Raw genomic sequence first — 14,828 nt, 5'->3', positions numbered from 1 at the left:
GGCGACCACAAGGTGTCACTAGAGCGCGAGCGAAAATACTCTCCGGCTTTGCATATGCATGCTCGTATTACAACGAATGCCCCTGATCCACGGAAAAGGGAAACATTAACTGTTTCAAAGCTATTGCCAAAACTGACGTATTTCTGCTGAATCATTTCAAAACTGCAGTTGGGTCGGAAACTGGCGAACTGTTAAAAAAATCCATCCCGATGTATTTCACCAACTATTTTCTGACTAATTCTATGCTGCGAACGACAAATTCCTATATAGTGTCAACCTATTCCTCTCAGAGTAGCACTTGGATAGTACCGACACACTTATTGTTACATATATTTCAATCTCCCCTCCAGTTTTTACCCTACACAGCTCGCATTAGCACCATGGAATTTACATCATGATACGTTAACACACCATTCTGACCTTTTTCCTTCTCAGTGTTTGCCATGTGTTGTATTTTCTTCGATTCTGCACAGAATATCCGCAGTCCTCGTCTTATTAGTCCACATAATTTTGAACATTCATCCATAAAACCACATCTCAAATCTTCGGTTCTCTCCTCTTCCGGTTTTCCCACTCTCCTTGATTCACAATCGCACATGCTGTCCTGCAAACGTACATTCTCAGGAATTTCTTCCTCGCGTCAAGGAAAATTTCTTTTCGTGATGAATGCCGTCTTTACCTTTGCTAAGCTCTTTTCAGTATGCTCTTCCCAGTTATCCTCTCTCTTCTCTACGCATTGCAGTGGAATTCCTGTAACACTCTCAGTGTTGACTCCCTTGCTTTCATTTTCACTCAAGACTGTTCTGACTTTTCTGTATTCTGAGTCAGTCCTTCCGACGACCACGTCTTTCTTCATTTCTTTATACAAGGCTATTCAAAAAGAATGAACAGTTTTCGAACATTTATTTCTTCCGAACTACAAAAGATAGAAACATAATTCTAAGAGAAAAAAACGCGGTCTCTTAGGTAACCTCAAAGATAAAAGTCACAAAGTGTGAGGTCTGAAGACCTGGGAGGCCACTAGCAATGAAGCTCAACTTTTGCTGCGCCTCATCCAATCCAACATTCAGGAATGGCGTCATTCAAGTAACGTCGCACGTGTTTAGAGAAGCTGTGAATTCGATAACGGTAGACCAGCTACTTTGCGTGTGGCAGGAAATGAGACACCGTTTTTATAATTTTCGGGTCACACGTGGTTCTATCATTGAATACATAAAAATTTGAAATTTTCTTTTTTCTGGAACGTTGGAATTGTGTTTCTGTCTTCTTTAGTTTGGAAGCAAATAAATGTTTGAAACTCGTTCCTTCTTTTTGAACCGCCCTAAGATTTCACTGTAGCTGTCTCGTCATGGTTGCCTAGTATTTTATTTGTTTCTTTTCTAAGGTATTTTGATTTCTGTATGTCAGAATTTCACTGAAAGTTTTCGTACTTCCCCTCTTTTATTGACCAGTTGAATAATTTCTTCCATTAGCGAAGGTTTTTTCGATTCTACCTATCTCGTTCCTATTTCTGTCTGTCCAACCCCTTTTCAGAGTTACGCAAAGTTCTCTTCAGCTAATCTACTTGTTGTCGTATTTATTATCACAGGACCTATACTTCTACGAGGCATCTTGGACATCTACTAAAGTAACAATGACCCATTACCTTCGGTTTACAGCGAAAAAGAGAGCTGCAGGCACATTTTACCGCTACGTAGTGTTGCGCTGAGATATCGATGTTGACCTGGAACCCAAGTGCGGACATGGTTCAGACGTTAACTATTTCTAGAGAACGTACTAATGTATACGTCCAGTGCTTATGAACGTCCTACATCTAGTCTTCAAGGTGTCCTGTTTTTTTCTAGAGTGTAGTCATCTATTTCTACAGAACGTACTAATGTACATGTCCAGTGCATATGAACGTCCTGCATCTAGTCTTCAAGGTGTTCTGTTTTTTTTTTTTTTTTTTTCTAGAGTGTAGTCATCTTAACATATTCCGGAACAACACCACAAGAAGCAGTTTAAAATTCTTAATTTGCGTGAAGGAAGAAACTATTCTATTTATGTGGGTGTCATGAAATGAAGCATAGCAATCTTGTGCTGATCCGACGTACTTCGGAGACTATACGGTTAATGATATAAAGCTATCTGACATATCGCAATCACATATACAACATTTTTCACCAAATTCCTTTGGATGTGTCGATCGTCAGCTTCGCTGAAGCCCTTTGGACAGTCTGGCGTTGCCAGAGGAGGCGCGCGGCAAATGGAGACCCTTCTTAAGCCGTGCGTAATCCCTGGGCGTGAGGATTCTGATATCTGCAAACTGGGAGAAGCGCACGTGTGGCTGGTGTGTGGCGGCCAGAGGCAAAAGCCGAGGACGAGAAGTGCTGTTGTCACCGTGAACGACTTCGTACATCGCAGAACTCTGCGACCCACGTCTGGAGGAGGAAGGACTTGGTGCGGGGCTTGGTCATCGTATCTACCCGATAGACGTGATCCCAAAAGCCGTCGTGCTGATCTGTAATTGGTGAGCAACTGGCGGATTTTTCTGTTTCCTGCAAAGACAACGTCGTTTCCGGCTGTGACTTGGACTGTCAACATAGACAAGTTGAGGCACCTCTGTGTAGACCGTATCTACAACAGTCGTGTCGGATTCGCTGTCGGCTGTAGTGTTACTCAAGTTTAAATCGTCAAAAGAAAAGTAAAAATTCAGTTTACGATCTTAAGGTCCTGCTCTATTGACTGACTGCTTGTCTTATGATCGTTAGGCCAGTTGTTGCGCCAGTGATTTGATTCAGTATTAATTCTGGTGCTCTTAGTTTTATTCATTGGCTAAAACTAAACCTTTTTTGTTGTTTATGTGGCAGTTCTTGTGAGGCATGTTAGATGTAGTTTTTGGTGTACATGATTTATTTCAGTATTAAATGGTGAGATATTATCTTGTTGCGTTTGTTGAAGCCAAATCATATTGCCATTTATGTGCCTTGTTTGTAAGGCACGTTAGAGGAAGATTTTGATGTTCATGATTTGCTTCAGTCTTAATCTGCGCACTATTACCTTTCTTGTGTCTGCTAAAACTAAACCATGTTTGACATTTCTGTGCCATTTCTTGTAAGGCACGGTAGAGGAAGATTTCGATGTATGTGATAGCTTTATGATGACTTGTAAGCTTACTGTGTTTTTTTCTCAGTTAAAGAAATTCAGTTGCATATTGTAAGGCATCCCAGCGTAGGTTGTGGTTGACGGGCATGTTTTACTTGCATGCTGGTTACGAAGATTGACTTTGACCTGATACCCCACCTTCACCAACAACTGCCGCCGCAACATTTTAATTACAGATTATTACAGTAAGATCGTGTGTATAAATTTTGTGTTTTGGTCTAGCCAGATCGCCAAACTGTACCTGAACATTTCTGGCAGTGCTTCAGTTAAATTGTCGGTTGTGCTTCAATTATCTCAGACAATTTCCTTCCCCATTGAATTTTAAATTTTTTATTACTATTGCCAGTTGAGTTGACGATTTTAGTCAATCCTCTTGCTTTGACTTTAAAATCTATTATCGTTACTGACGATTACGTTTGAAAATTTTAGTCAATTTCCAATGCACTTAAATTTGACACAATTTTGCTTCCAATTACCTTAAACATTTCTGACTGGATGGAAAAGTTCGTGATTGCAGTTATCAATTATGCCTTAAGGATTTCTGGCTAATTAACTCGTTCTTTTCTGGGGCTGTGTTTTTCACGTAAAGATGTACACCAATATCTGGCATTCAGTAGACGGTAGTATGTGAACTTAAAGGAAAAGCCCAGTGGTTTGACACATACTAATCCCTGTATCCAAGATAGCCTGCTCAACCGCACATGGTAGCAGCTTTGCCAGAATACAATGTCGCGGACGATATTGACGATAGGAATTTGCAGGCATGTGTAAGATCTGTGCTCCAAGAGTAGAGTTCCTCAGGGAGGCCGTACGAAGATGTCCGTTACTGACACTACGCTGGCACGTAGCGGCATGCTATGGCTGTCACACGGTGTAAACGCAAAGTGTGATTCACTCATAGTCACCATGACACGTACTTTTTAATGGATTCCAGTGACCAGCATATGTGAATTTAGGGCTAATGTACACTCCTGGAAACTGAAATAAGAACACCGTGAATTCATTGTCCCAGGAAGGGGAAACTTTATTGACACATTCCTGGTGTCAGATACATCACATGATCACACTGACAGAACCACAGACACATAGACACAGGCAACAGAGCATGCACAATGTCGGCACTAGTACAGTGTATATCCACCTTTCGCAGCAATGCAGGCTGCTATTCTCCCATGGAGACGATCGTAGAGATGCTGGATGTAGTCCTGTGGAACGGCTTGCCATGCCATTTCTACCTGGCGCCTCAGTTGGACCAGCGTTCGTGCTGGACGTGCAGACCGCGTGAGACGACGCTTCATCCAGTCCCAAACATGCACAATGGGGGGCAGATCCGGCGACCTTGCTGGCCAGGGTAGTTGACTTACACCTTCTAGAGCACGTTGGGTAACACGGGATACATGAGAACGTGCATTGTCCTGTTGGAACAGCAAGTTCTCTTGCCGGTCTAGGAATGGTAGAACGATGGGTTCGATGACGGTTTGGATGTACCGTGCACTATTCAGTGTCCCCTCGACGATCACCAGAGGTGTACGGCCAGTGTAGGAGATCGCTCCCCACACTATGATGTCGGGTGTTGGCCCTGTGTGCCTCGGTCGTATGCAGTCCTGATTGTGGCGCTCACCTGCACGGCGCCAAACACGCATACGACCATCATTGGCACCAAGGCAGAAGCGACTCTCATCGCTGAAGACGACACGTCTCCATTCGTCCCTCCAATCACGCCCGTCGCGACACCACTGGAGGCGGGCTGCACGATGTTGGGGCGTGAGCGGAAGACGGCCTAACGGTGTGCGGGACCGTAGCCCAGCTTCATGGAGACGGTTGCGAATGGTCCTCGCTGATACCCCAGGAGCAACAGTGTCCCTAATTTGCTGGGAAGTGGCGGTGCGGTCCCCTACGGCACTGCGTAGGATCCTACGGTCTTGGCGTGCATCCGTGAGTCGCTGCGGTCCGGTCCCAGGTCGACGGGCAAGTACACCTTCTGCCGACCACTGGCGACAACATCGATGTACTGTGGAGACCTCACGCCCCACGTGTTGAGCAATTCGGCGGTACGTCCACCCGGCCTCCCGCATGCCCACTATAAGCCCTCGCTCAAAGTCCGTCAACTGCACATACGGTTCACGTCCACGCTGTCGCGGCATGCTACCAGTGTTAAAGACTGCGATGGAGCTCCGTATGCCACGGCAAACTGGCTGACACTGACGTCGGCGGTGCACAAATGCTGTGCAGCTAGCGCCATTCGACGGCCAACACCGCGGTTCCTGGTGTGTCCGCTGTGCCGTGCGTGTGATCATTGCTTGTACAGCCCTCTCGCAGTGTCCGGAGCAAGTATGGTGGGTCTGACACACCGGTGTCAATGTGTTCTTTTTTCCATTTCCAGGAGTGTATTACATAAAATGTTATGTTGCTTATCTTGACATGTCAAAAAGAAAATTTACTGTTGATACATTTAATCATAGCCCAACACACCTCTTTAATGAGGAACTGCGCACTAGATGACACGAGAGACGAAACCGCCAGTTAAGAAAAAAAAAAAGTCGGAGAGTGCTGCATTGTCTGTCACTCGCTCTAGCCATCCAGTAGAAAATAGCATCGCACTTTACGCCACCTCGTCGTAGCTTAGCGTTGACTACGGCTTATGGAGAGCTGCTAAAACTAAATCGTATTTGGTATTTCTGTGCTATTTCTTCTATAGCACGGTAGGGGAAGACTTCGATGTGTATGATTGGTTTACTATGACTTGTAAGCTTTCTGTGTTATTTTTCTCTGTTGTAGAGATTCAGTTGCCTAGAGAACCAGTAGGTGCAGTCATTGGATGTCGCCTGCAAACAAATTCATTTGGGGCAGTCGAGCCCTTATGACGCTACCCATGTTGATTTCTGGTTTTGTGAGTGTGAGTGAAAGTGTGGATGAAGAACCACAACTACAACAAGACCAGGGAGACCTGATGGACAGGATAGCTTCGAGAATTACGGTGAAAATTTGAAAGCATTGCATGAAATCAAATGAAGGAACCTCTCGTGAACTTCATAGTGTTATCTGCTTTGCAGCTATCACAGTGATTGTGTGTAGAGAATTAAAAAGAATAGAGTAGCATTGGCGAGCAGCTCCTCATAAGCGACACATTTCCATAGTTAATTCTATAAAGAGCGATGCTATTTTGTACTGGATGACTTGGACAAGTGATGAATCGTGTTACACTCTATGGCCTTCCGGTTCCGGTCCTATTATTACTCTTATGGAAACACTAAATGAGGAAGGATATAAGCATACGTCTGTATGTGTGCTGTGTACAGCAGAGGAACAGTTGGGAAACTGTAACTCTATCCGCGTAACAATGTATTCTGTCATAAAGTAGGATCTTTCCTAGAATGGACTACGCCCCACAGAGTCCCAACCTGAACTTAATCGAAAACATTTGCAATGAGTTAAAACGTCGACTACTCTCCGAATCCTAGCGCCCTACATCAGTTCGTCCTGTGTTTCAGCTCCTGAGGAAGAATGGATTGCCATTTCTTCTCATTCAGACACGTCATTGAAAATATCGCGAGCTGATTTAAACCTGTAATAAAGCCGAAAGTTGCACACCCCCTATTAAACTCCATTGTTAGGTGTCTGGATGCTCTTGATCATATATTGATATTCGTAGGTGTTCATAAATAAGGGCGGGGGTAATTTTAAAGCATCATATGGAAACAAATTAAGGTACGTAACCTGCAACCAGGCAAACACAGAAATCTTTCCTTCATAGAATCATAGAACATGGCTAGAGGGGTCAAAACATGACACAGCCGTTGGTAAAGTAGAGTATGTCACATTAACTAATTTTCAGCATATACGGAAATGTTACTGTTGTGGTAGGAGGATCCTGACTACCAATTTATTCACAATACTCCAATTTACGAAACATCGGCGCCATGTAATTCTGTCTCCTCTAACGGCATGCTGCGGTGGGAGGATTTCAATGGTTACCAGTACAGCAGACATGTATCTGCAAATAAGCAAAAATTTAATTACGTAACATTATTTTTGTAGGTGATAATTAAACCGTACGACTGGCTTCAAGACAATGTAAGACAGCAATCAGATACACTGACGGAAAAAATAGCAACACCAAGTAGAAGTGAGTTATAAACTAAAGTTGGTAGGCGTGTTTCTGTATGTGAAACAGGACGTCCATTATCAATTCGCACCAATCGCATAAGAATGGCGCCATTAGCGCCTTTGTGAGGATTGAAATCAGTTTTGCTTCAAATACACACTGTAACAATTGTGAGCCTTGGCTACCTTTGAGATTGGACATGGTGAGTTCATCTTAGTTAGGAACGCTTTTAAGGCAACAAAGAAACATTATCAGCACCTCAGTGAGTTTGGACGAGGTCGTGTAAGAGGCTTACGAGAAGCTGGATATCCCTTCTGAGATATTTGAGGAAACCTTGTGAGCAATGTAGCCACTGTAACTGATTGCTGGCAGCGGTGGTCACGAGAAAATGCCGTCGCAGCAAGACCGGGCTCCGGACGGCCACGTGGCACTACCGAGAGGGAAGTCCATCGTGCTCGGCGTATGGCTGAGCGCATCGTAATATATGTGCTGCAACAGTGTGAGCAGCAATTGGCACAACAGTCACACAGCAGACTGTTACAAATCGATTGAAGGAGAGCCCAGAGACAGGCTATAACATGCATTCCACTAACCTCCAAGCCATTGCATTTTCGACTTCAGTGGTGTCAAGCGAGAGTTCTTTGGTGGTTAGTGTGGAGGTCTGTTGCGTTTTCTGATGAACACTGGTTCTGCCTCTGAGCCAGTGATGGCCGTGCTTTGGATAGGAAACCAATTGGCAGCCTACAGCTGCACGTTGTTGAAATGTGCGCCACAACGGAGTAACATCTCGCCAGCTGAAAGAGCTGCTCTCCGCAGCCTCAGAGAAGATACTAGCACAGTCGTACTGCCTGCGGATAAGGGTAACGCCACAGTTCTTCTGACAAGGGAAGCCTACAACGAGAAGATATATTGTCAGCTAAATGATTCCACGTACCGCAGAATTGAAAAGGACCCAACAAGCCGAATATCAAGGAAAACTGCTACCCTTTTGAACGACTGTTCTCTACCTGAACAAGTTATCAAGACATTGAGACCACACAATGCAGTACCACCAAGACTCTACGGTCTTCCCAAGATACACAAGGATGGTGCCCCACTACGATTAATAGCGAGTAATATCGGTGCTGCCACCTATTCTACAGCAAAATATCTGGCCTCACTACGAAAGCCGTATGTGGGTAAGTGTTGCCACCATATACGTAATTCCGAAGATTTTGTCGGTCGCTTGAAGGAAGTTAAGCTTAGCAGCTCGGATTTATTAGTCAGCTTTGATGTGGTCTCACTATTTACCAAATGCCTTTAAGGGAATCGTTACATCTTATTGGTAACTTATTCAGTGCCGAAATGACGGCCTTGTTTGAACATATACTATCCTCAACGTACTTTTTATTCAATTACGAATTCTTTGAACAAACAGACGGCGTCGCCATGGGGAGCCCTTTTTCCCCTGTGGTAGCTAATCTCTTTATGGAGGACTTTGAGGAGAAAGCACTTGAGTCTGCTGTCTTAAAGCCTACGGTCATCTGGCGGTACGTAGATGATACTTTTGTTGTATGGCCTCATGGCAGACAGGAACTGGAGAAATTCCTTCACCATTTATACTCTTTACATGATAACATCAAATTCACGATGGAGACTGAAAAAGATGGCACTTTACCATTTCTACTCGTGCTAGTATTCCGTAAAAATGATGGGTCATTAGGACATTCTGTGTACAGGAAACCGACTCACACAGATCTGTATCTCCAGGCGTCAAGCTGCCACCACCCAGCACAAACAGCCGGTGTTCTCAGTACCTTAATATATCGAGCGCATGTAATATCGGACGATGAAAACCTCCACGCAGAATTAGAACACTTGGAGAAGGTTTTTAAAGAGAATGGCTACACTTCACGCCAAATAAGAAAGGCCATGCGCAACTGTCATAACAAGAAGCAGCGCACTGAGGACGCTGATGACGACTTCAAATCAACTGCGTTTCTTCCATACGCCGGGAATGTGTCGTCGAAAATAGGCCGATTACTGACGAAGAATAAAATCAAGGTTATCGTCCGTCCACCAGCAAAGAACCGGGCCCTGGTTGGATCCGTTAAAGACGATTTACAACCGAAGAAAGCAGGCGTCTACAAAATTCCCTGTGAATGTAGGTCTGCATATATTGGCCAGACGATAAGAACTGTCCATGAACGATGTACAGAACATGAAAGATACACCCGTCTGCGGCAACCGTCAAAATCGGCAGTACCAGAGCACTGTATTTCATTGGGACATTCAATGGAATACAATGGAACAAAATTTTTAGCTCCGGTTTCCTGATTTTGGGATTCCGTAATCAAGGAATCAGTGGAAATACGTCTTGCTGATAATCTTATAAATCGTGACAACGGCTTTCAACTGGATAAAAATTGGAATCCTGTTATTAAAATTATAAATTCACAGCAGAATAGACAGCGTCATTCGATACTCAATGACTAGATGATCTTTTACTTTCACCACCGAGGGCAGCACGTACAACTCGGCTATGCCGAGCATGTCAACACGTGCGCGAGAATCGGCATAAATACCGCGACTGCACCTGGGCTCTTCAGTAGTTGTGTACTCACCTGTTGATGGCCGGACGTCTCTGGGCCGAAATATCGTGGCAGAATGTCGACGGGATCCGGCTGCATACCCGGAAATTATTAGAAGCCTACAGCTAATCTGTCTGTGTGCTAGACTCACTGGACCTACACTTCGAGTTATGCTCGAGGCTGCGATTTCGTACGACAGCAGGAGCACTCTCATGGTTATCCCACGCAGCATGCTGCAAATTTGTAGGCCAGACTGGTGATTCGACCTGTTGTGTTGCCATTAATGAACAGCATTACAAGGAGTGTTTGCCAACGCTGGCCCACATACCGTCGTTGTAAGAAAACATACTCTACAGAGTGTCAACATTTGCCTTGGCCTGTTCGTTCACCAGCACTATCTCTCTCTCTCTCTCTCTCTCTCTCTGTGATGTGGCCTGCCACAAATTCCTCTCCTGTGCCAACCTCTTCACCTGAGAGTAACACTTGCAACTTATGTCTTCAATTATTTGCTGAATGTATTCCAATTACTGTCTTCCTCTACAGTTCTTTCCGTCTACAGCTCTTTCTAGTAGTATGAATGTTATTCCCTATCATCTTGTCCTTTCTCCTTCTCATATTCCTATCCTCTCCGATTCTGCGCGGAATCTCCTCATTCCTTACCTTATCAGACCACCTAATTTTCAACATTCGCCTGTGCCTACACATCTCAAATGGTTAGATTCTTTTCTGTTCCGCTTTTCTCACAGTCCATGTTTCACTACGTACAATCCTGTGCTCCAGACGTACATCCTCAGAAATTTCGTACTCACATTAACGGCTACGTTTCATACTAGCAAACTTTTCTTGGCCAGGAATGACTTTATGGCCAGTGCTCGTCTGCTTTTGATGTCCTCCTTGCTCGCTTCGTCAGTGATTTATTGTACTGGTTATTCCTCAACTTAATCTACTTCTTGACCATCAGTCGTAATGTAAAGTTTCTCATGGTTGTCATTTCTGCTACTTCTTATTGCTTTCGCCTTTCTTCCATATCCTGTAATCATTAGAGTGTTCCTTCCATTCAGCATATTGAGCCGTAGCTGGCTCATGCTATAAATTGGATTAAACATTCGTTGCGATTCTGTTTGGTCTCCCGCGATTATGCTTTTATCCTCTCCTTGCGCAGGTGGCAGCAGCGCTGTGTATCGATATTCGCGCCTTGGACTATCTTTTACCTGGCGTTTAAAATTTCCGGCTGGCCGGTGTGCAACCAGTCGGTCGGTTCGCGTGGAACAGCGAGGAATTCTCCGAAGGACGTAGTTTGGCCGGGGCCGCTGGCAGTCTCTATGCAGTGTTGGAGTGTGTGGGGCTGTTCCCATTGCTACGAGGTCCGTGGCTCGGCGACCCTGGAAAAGAAAGGTAAGTTCTGATTTAATGCACCAGCAAGTCAAGACTGTTCACATTGTGTCGTTTGGAGTTCGTTGTCGGCTGTTGGGATATTCCCGCAAGAAATAACATGGTTTTCGAGATGGAAAATTCTTGCTACCCTCCGGTGGAGCTTCACTGTATTTGGTTATCTGAACTGAAGCGCACCAGCGGAACCTCCTGCCTTGTTTCCGTTAACGTTCCGTTTACCTGCCCTGGCCGTTGACGTAAATTTCAGGCAGTGTAGTTTCTGGGTGCCAATATCTTTTGCGTTGTTCTGTTGAAATCCCTGTTGTGCCCTGGTCGGGTGAAGTAGAAGTTATCTTGTCGTTGGGTCTGTTGACTGTCGGTCTGTTGGGTTGTAGTCGGATCGTGAATGGTTGGCCCGAATGCCTGTCTCACCTAAGCGAGCGTTAGAATTTGAAATCAAGGCCGACCCTCGAAACATCTAAGCGCCCTTGGGTGTTCTGCCTTTTTTTCTTTTTATTCGTTCTTGCTGTTTGTAGTTATATGGCTTCTAGCCGTTTTTTTAATTAAGGTTGTATTGCCTTTAAGGTGTAAGATTATTTAGGTCTTCAGCCTAATTTAAAGAACTGTTTCATCTAAGACCTTTGCTATTTTAAAGATTGTAATGTTGCTGAATTTTAAGTGTTCGGCCTTCATCCGATTTTGAGTTTGAGTTGTTTTGCTCTTAAAGCCTTCAGCCTAAATTAAAGAGTTGTTTCACACAAGGCCTTTGATATTTTAAAAAAAAAATTAATGTTATGGAGTTTTTAGTGTTAGACCTTCAGCCAATTTGAATTTAACTTGCTTGCTCTTTGAAGTGTCTGATTCTTTGGGCCTTCAGCCTAAATAAATAACTTTTGTAAGATAAGTCTTGCCTGTTAAATTTCTGATTAAGCTTGCGCTTTAAGCTATGGGTCTTCAGCCCTTTTTAAATTAAAGTGACTTTCAGCCGGTAATTAAGTCCCAATAATTATAGCTGTGTGTTTCAATTTTTTTTTTTTTGGGGGGGGGGGGGATTGATCAAATAATAAAGTTCTCTGTTCGAGTGTAACTTATAGCCCTTCATTTTGGCCCCTTTCCACAATTTAAACTACCTGTCCTGTCAAGCAGGCAAAGTAGGGTGTCTCACATATATGTAATTCTTCTCCACTTTCACTCAGAATAGCAATTATTGATTTCCTTTCACCATCAGTTTAGTTCCTATCCTCAATCTTTCATTTATTTGCATCATTGCTTCTAGGATGTACAGATTGAACAGTAGGGGCGGAAGACTACATCCCTGTCGTACACGCATTTTTAATCCGAGCTCATCGACCTTGGTCGTGCACTCTTATTATTCCCAGCTTGCTCTTGTCCACATTGTATATTGCCCACCTCTCCCTATATCTTAGCCGTACTTTTCTCAGAATTGCGAACTTTTTACACCATTTTCCATTGTCTATCACTTTTTCCAGGTCAGCAGATCCTATGAAAGTGTCTTGATTTTTCTTTAGTCTTGCTTCCGGTATCAGCAGCAAAGTCAGAATAGCCTCTCGGGCGCCTCTACCTTTTCTAAAGATAAAGTCATCAGCGTCTAGCACATCCTCAATTTTCTTTTCCGTTCTTCTGCATATTGTTCTTGTCAGCAACTTGGATGCGTGAGCTTCGAAGCTGATTGTACGAAATTTTTGCGCTTTCCAGCTCTTGCAGTTTTCGGAAATGTATGGATGATATTTTTCCGAAAGTCAGATGGTACGTCGACAGACCCGTACATTCTCCACACCAATGTGAATAGTCGTTCTGTTGCCACTTACCCAATGATTTTAAAAATTCTGATGAAATTTTATCCATCCCTTCTGCCTTAATTGACAGTAAGTCCTCCAAAGCTCTCCTAAATTCTGTTTCTACTACTGAATCCCCTGTCTCTTGTAAATCGACTCCTATTTGTTCTTCTATCACATTATACAAATCTTACCTTTCATAGAGGCCTCCAAATCACCCTTTCCACCTATCCGTCCTCACCTCTGCATTTAACAGTGGAATTCCGGTTGCGCCTTTAAGGTTACCGCCCTTGCTTTTAATGTCACCGAAGGTTGTTTTGACTTTTCTGTAAGCTAGATATGCCCTTCCGACAATCATTTATTTTTCGATTTCTTCACATTTTTCATGCAGGCATTTCGTCTTACCTTTCCTGCATTTCCTACTTATTTCCTCAGCGACTTGTATTTCTGTATTCCTGAATTTCCGGGAAATTTTTCTACTTCATCGTTTTATCGATCAACTGAAGTATTTCGTTGTTAGCCATGGTTTCTTGCCAGTTACCTTATTTGTACCTATATTTTTCTTTCCAACTTCTGTGATGATTCTTTTTAGACATTTCCATTGATCTTCAACCTCAATTGCCTACTGAGCTATTCTTTATGGCTGTATCTATAGTCTTAGAGAACTTTAAGTGAGTGTTGTCATCCCTTAGTACTTCTGTATCCCACTTCTTCACTATCACATTGTGATCTGAGTCTGTTTGCTCTTGGGTATGCCTTACAATGCAGTATCTGATTTCGGAATGTCTGTCTGGTCATGATGTAATCTAAGTGAAATCTTCCAGTATCACCCGATGTTTCCCAAGTATACCCCTCCTCTTGTGATGCTTGATAAGAGGATTCGCTATTACTAGCTGAAACTGATTACAGAACTCAATTAATCTAATCTCCACTCTCATTCCTTGTCCCAAGCCCATATTCTCCTGTAACCTTTTCTTCCAGTCCCCCCCATGACTATTAGATTTTCATGAACCGTATTACCCTCCCCATACCCGCATATACTTTCACCATTTGATCTTCAGCTTTTGACGTCGGCATAGATACCTGAACTATCGTTGTTGGTGTTAGTTTGCTGTCAGTTCTCATAAGAACAACCCTGTCACTGAGGTGTTTACTGTAACATACTTTTGGCACTACCTTTCTATTCATAACAAACCCTACTCCGGTCATACAATTGTCTGCTGCTGTTGATATTAGCCTGTACTCATATGAACGTCAATCCATGTCTTCAATGACCCCTATCACATCTAGATTGTGTATTTACATTTCCCTTTTCAGATTCTGCAGCTTCCCAACCACAATCAAGCTTCTGACCTATCACGTCCCGACTCGTAGAACGTTATCCTTTCGTTGATTATTCTATTTTTTTTTTTTTCTCTTGTTCACTTCCCCTCTGCCGGAGATTCGAATGAGGGACTATTCCGGAAACTTTTGCCAATGGAGAGGTCATCAAGAAACTTTTTTAATTACAGATCACATGTCCTGTGGATACACGCTACGTATCTTTACTGCAGTGGCTTTTATTGCCTTCAACATCCTCATGGCTTTGCTCCTATCGAGCACATATGGGACGTTATCGGACTACGACTTCAGCGTCATCCACAAACAGCATTAACCGCCCGAGCATTGACCAACAAACTGCAACAGGCAGCCGACCGCGGTGGCCGTGCGGTTCTAGGAGCTTCAGTCCGGAACCGCGGGACTGCTACGGTCGCACGTTCGAATCCTGCCTCGGACATGGATGTGTGTGATGTCCTTAGGTTAGTTAGGTTTAAGTAGTTCTATGTTCTAGGGGACTGATGA

This window comes from Schistocerca gregaria, chromosome 4 (genome assembly GCF_023897955.1).
Source record: "Schistocerca gregaria isolate iqSchGreg1 chromosome 4, iqSchGreg1.2, whole genome shotgun sequence".
NCBI lineage: Eukaryota > Metazoa > Arthropoda > Insecta > Orthoptera > Acrididae > Schistocerca > Schistocerca gregaria.
This window is presented reverse-complemented; position numbering follows the sequence as displayed.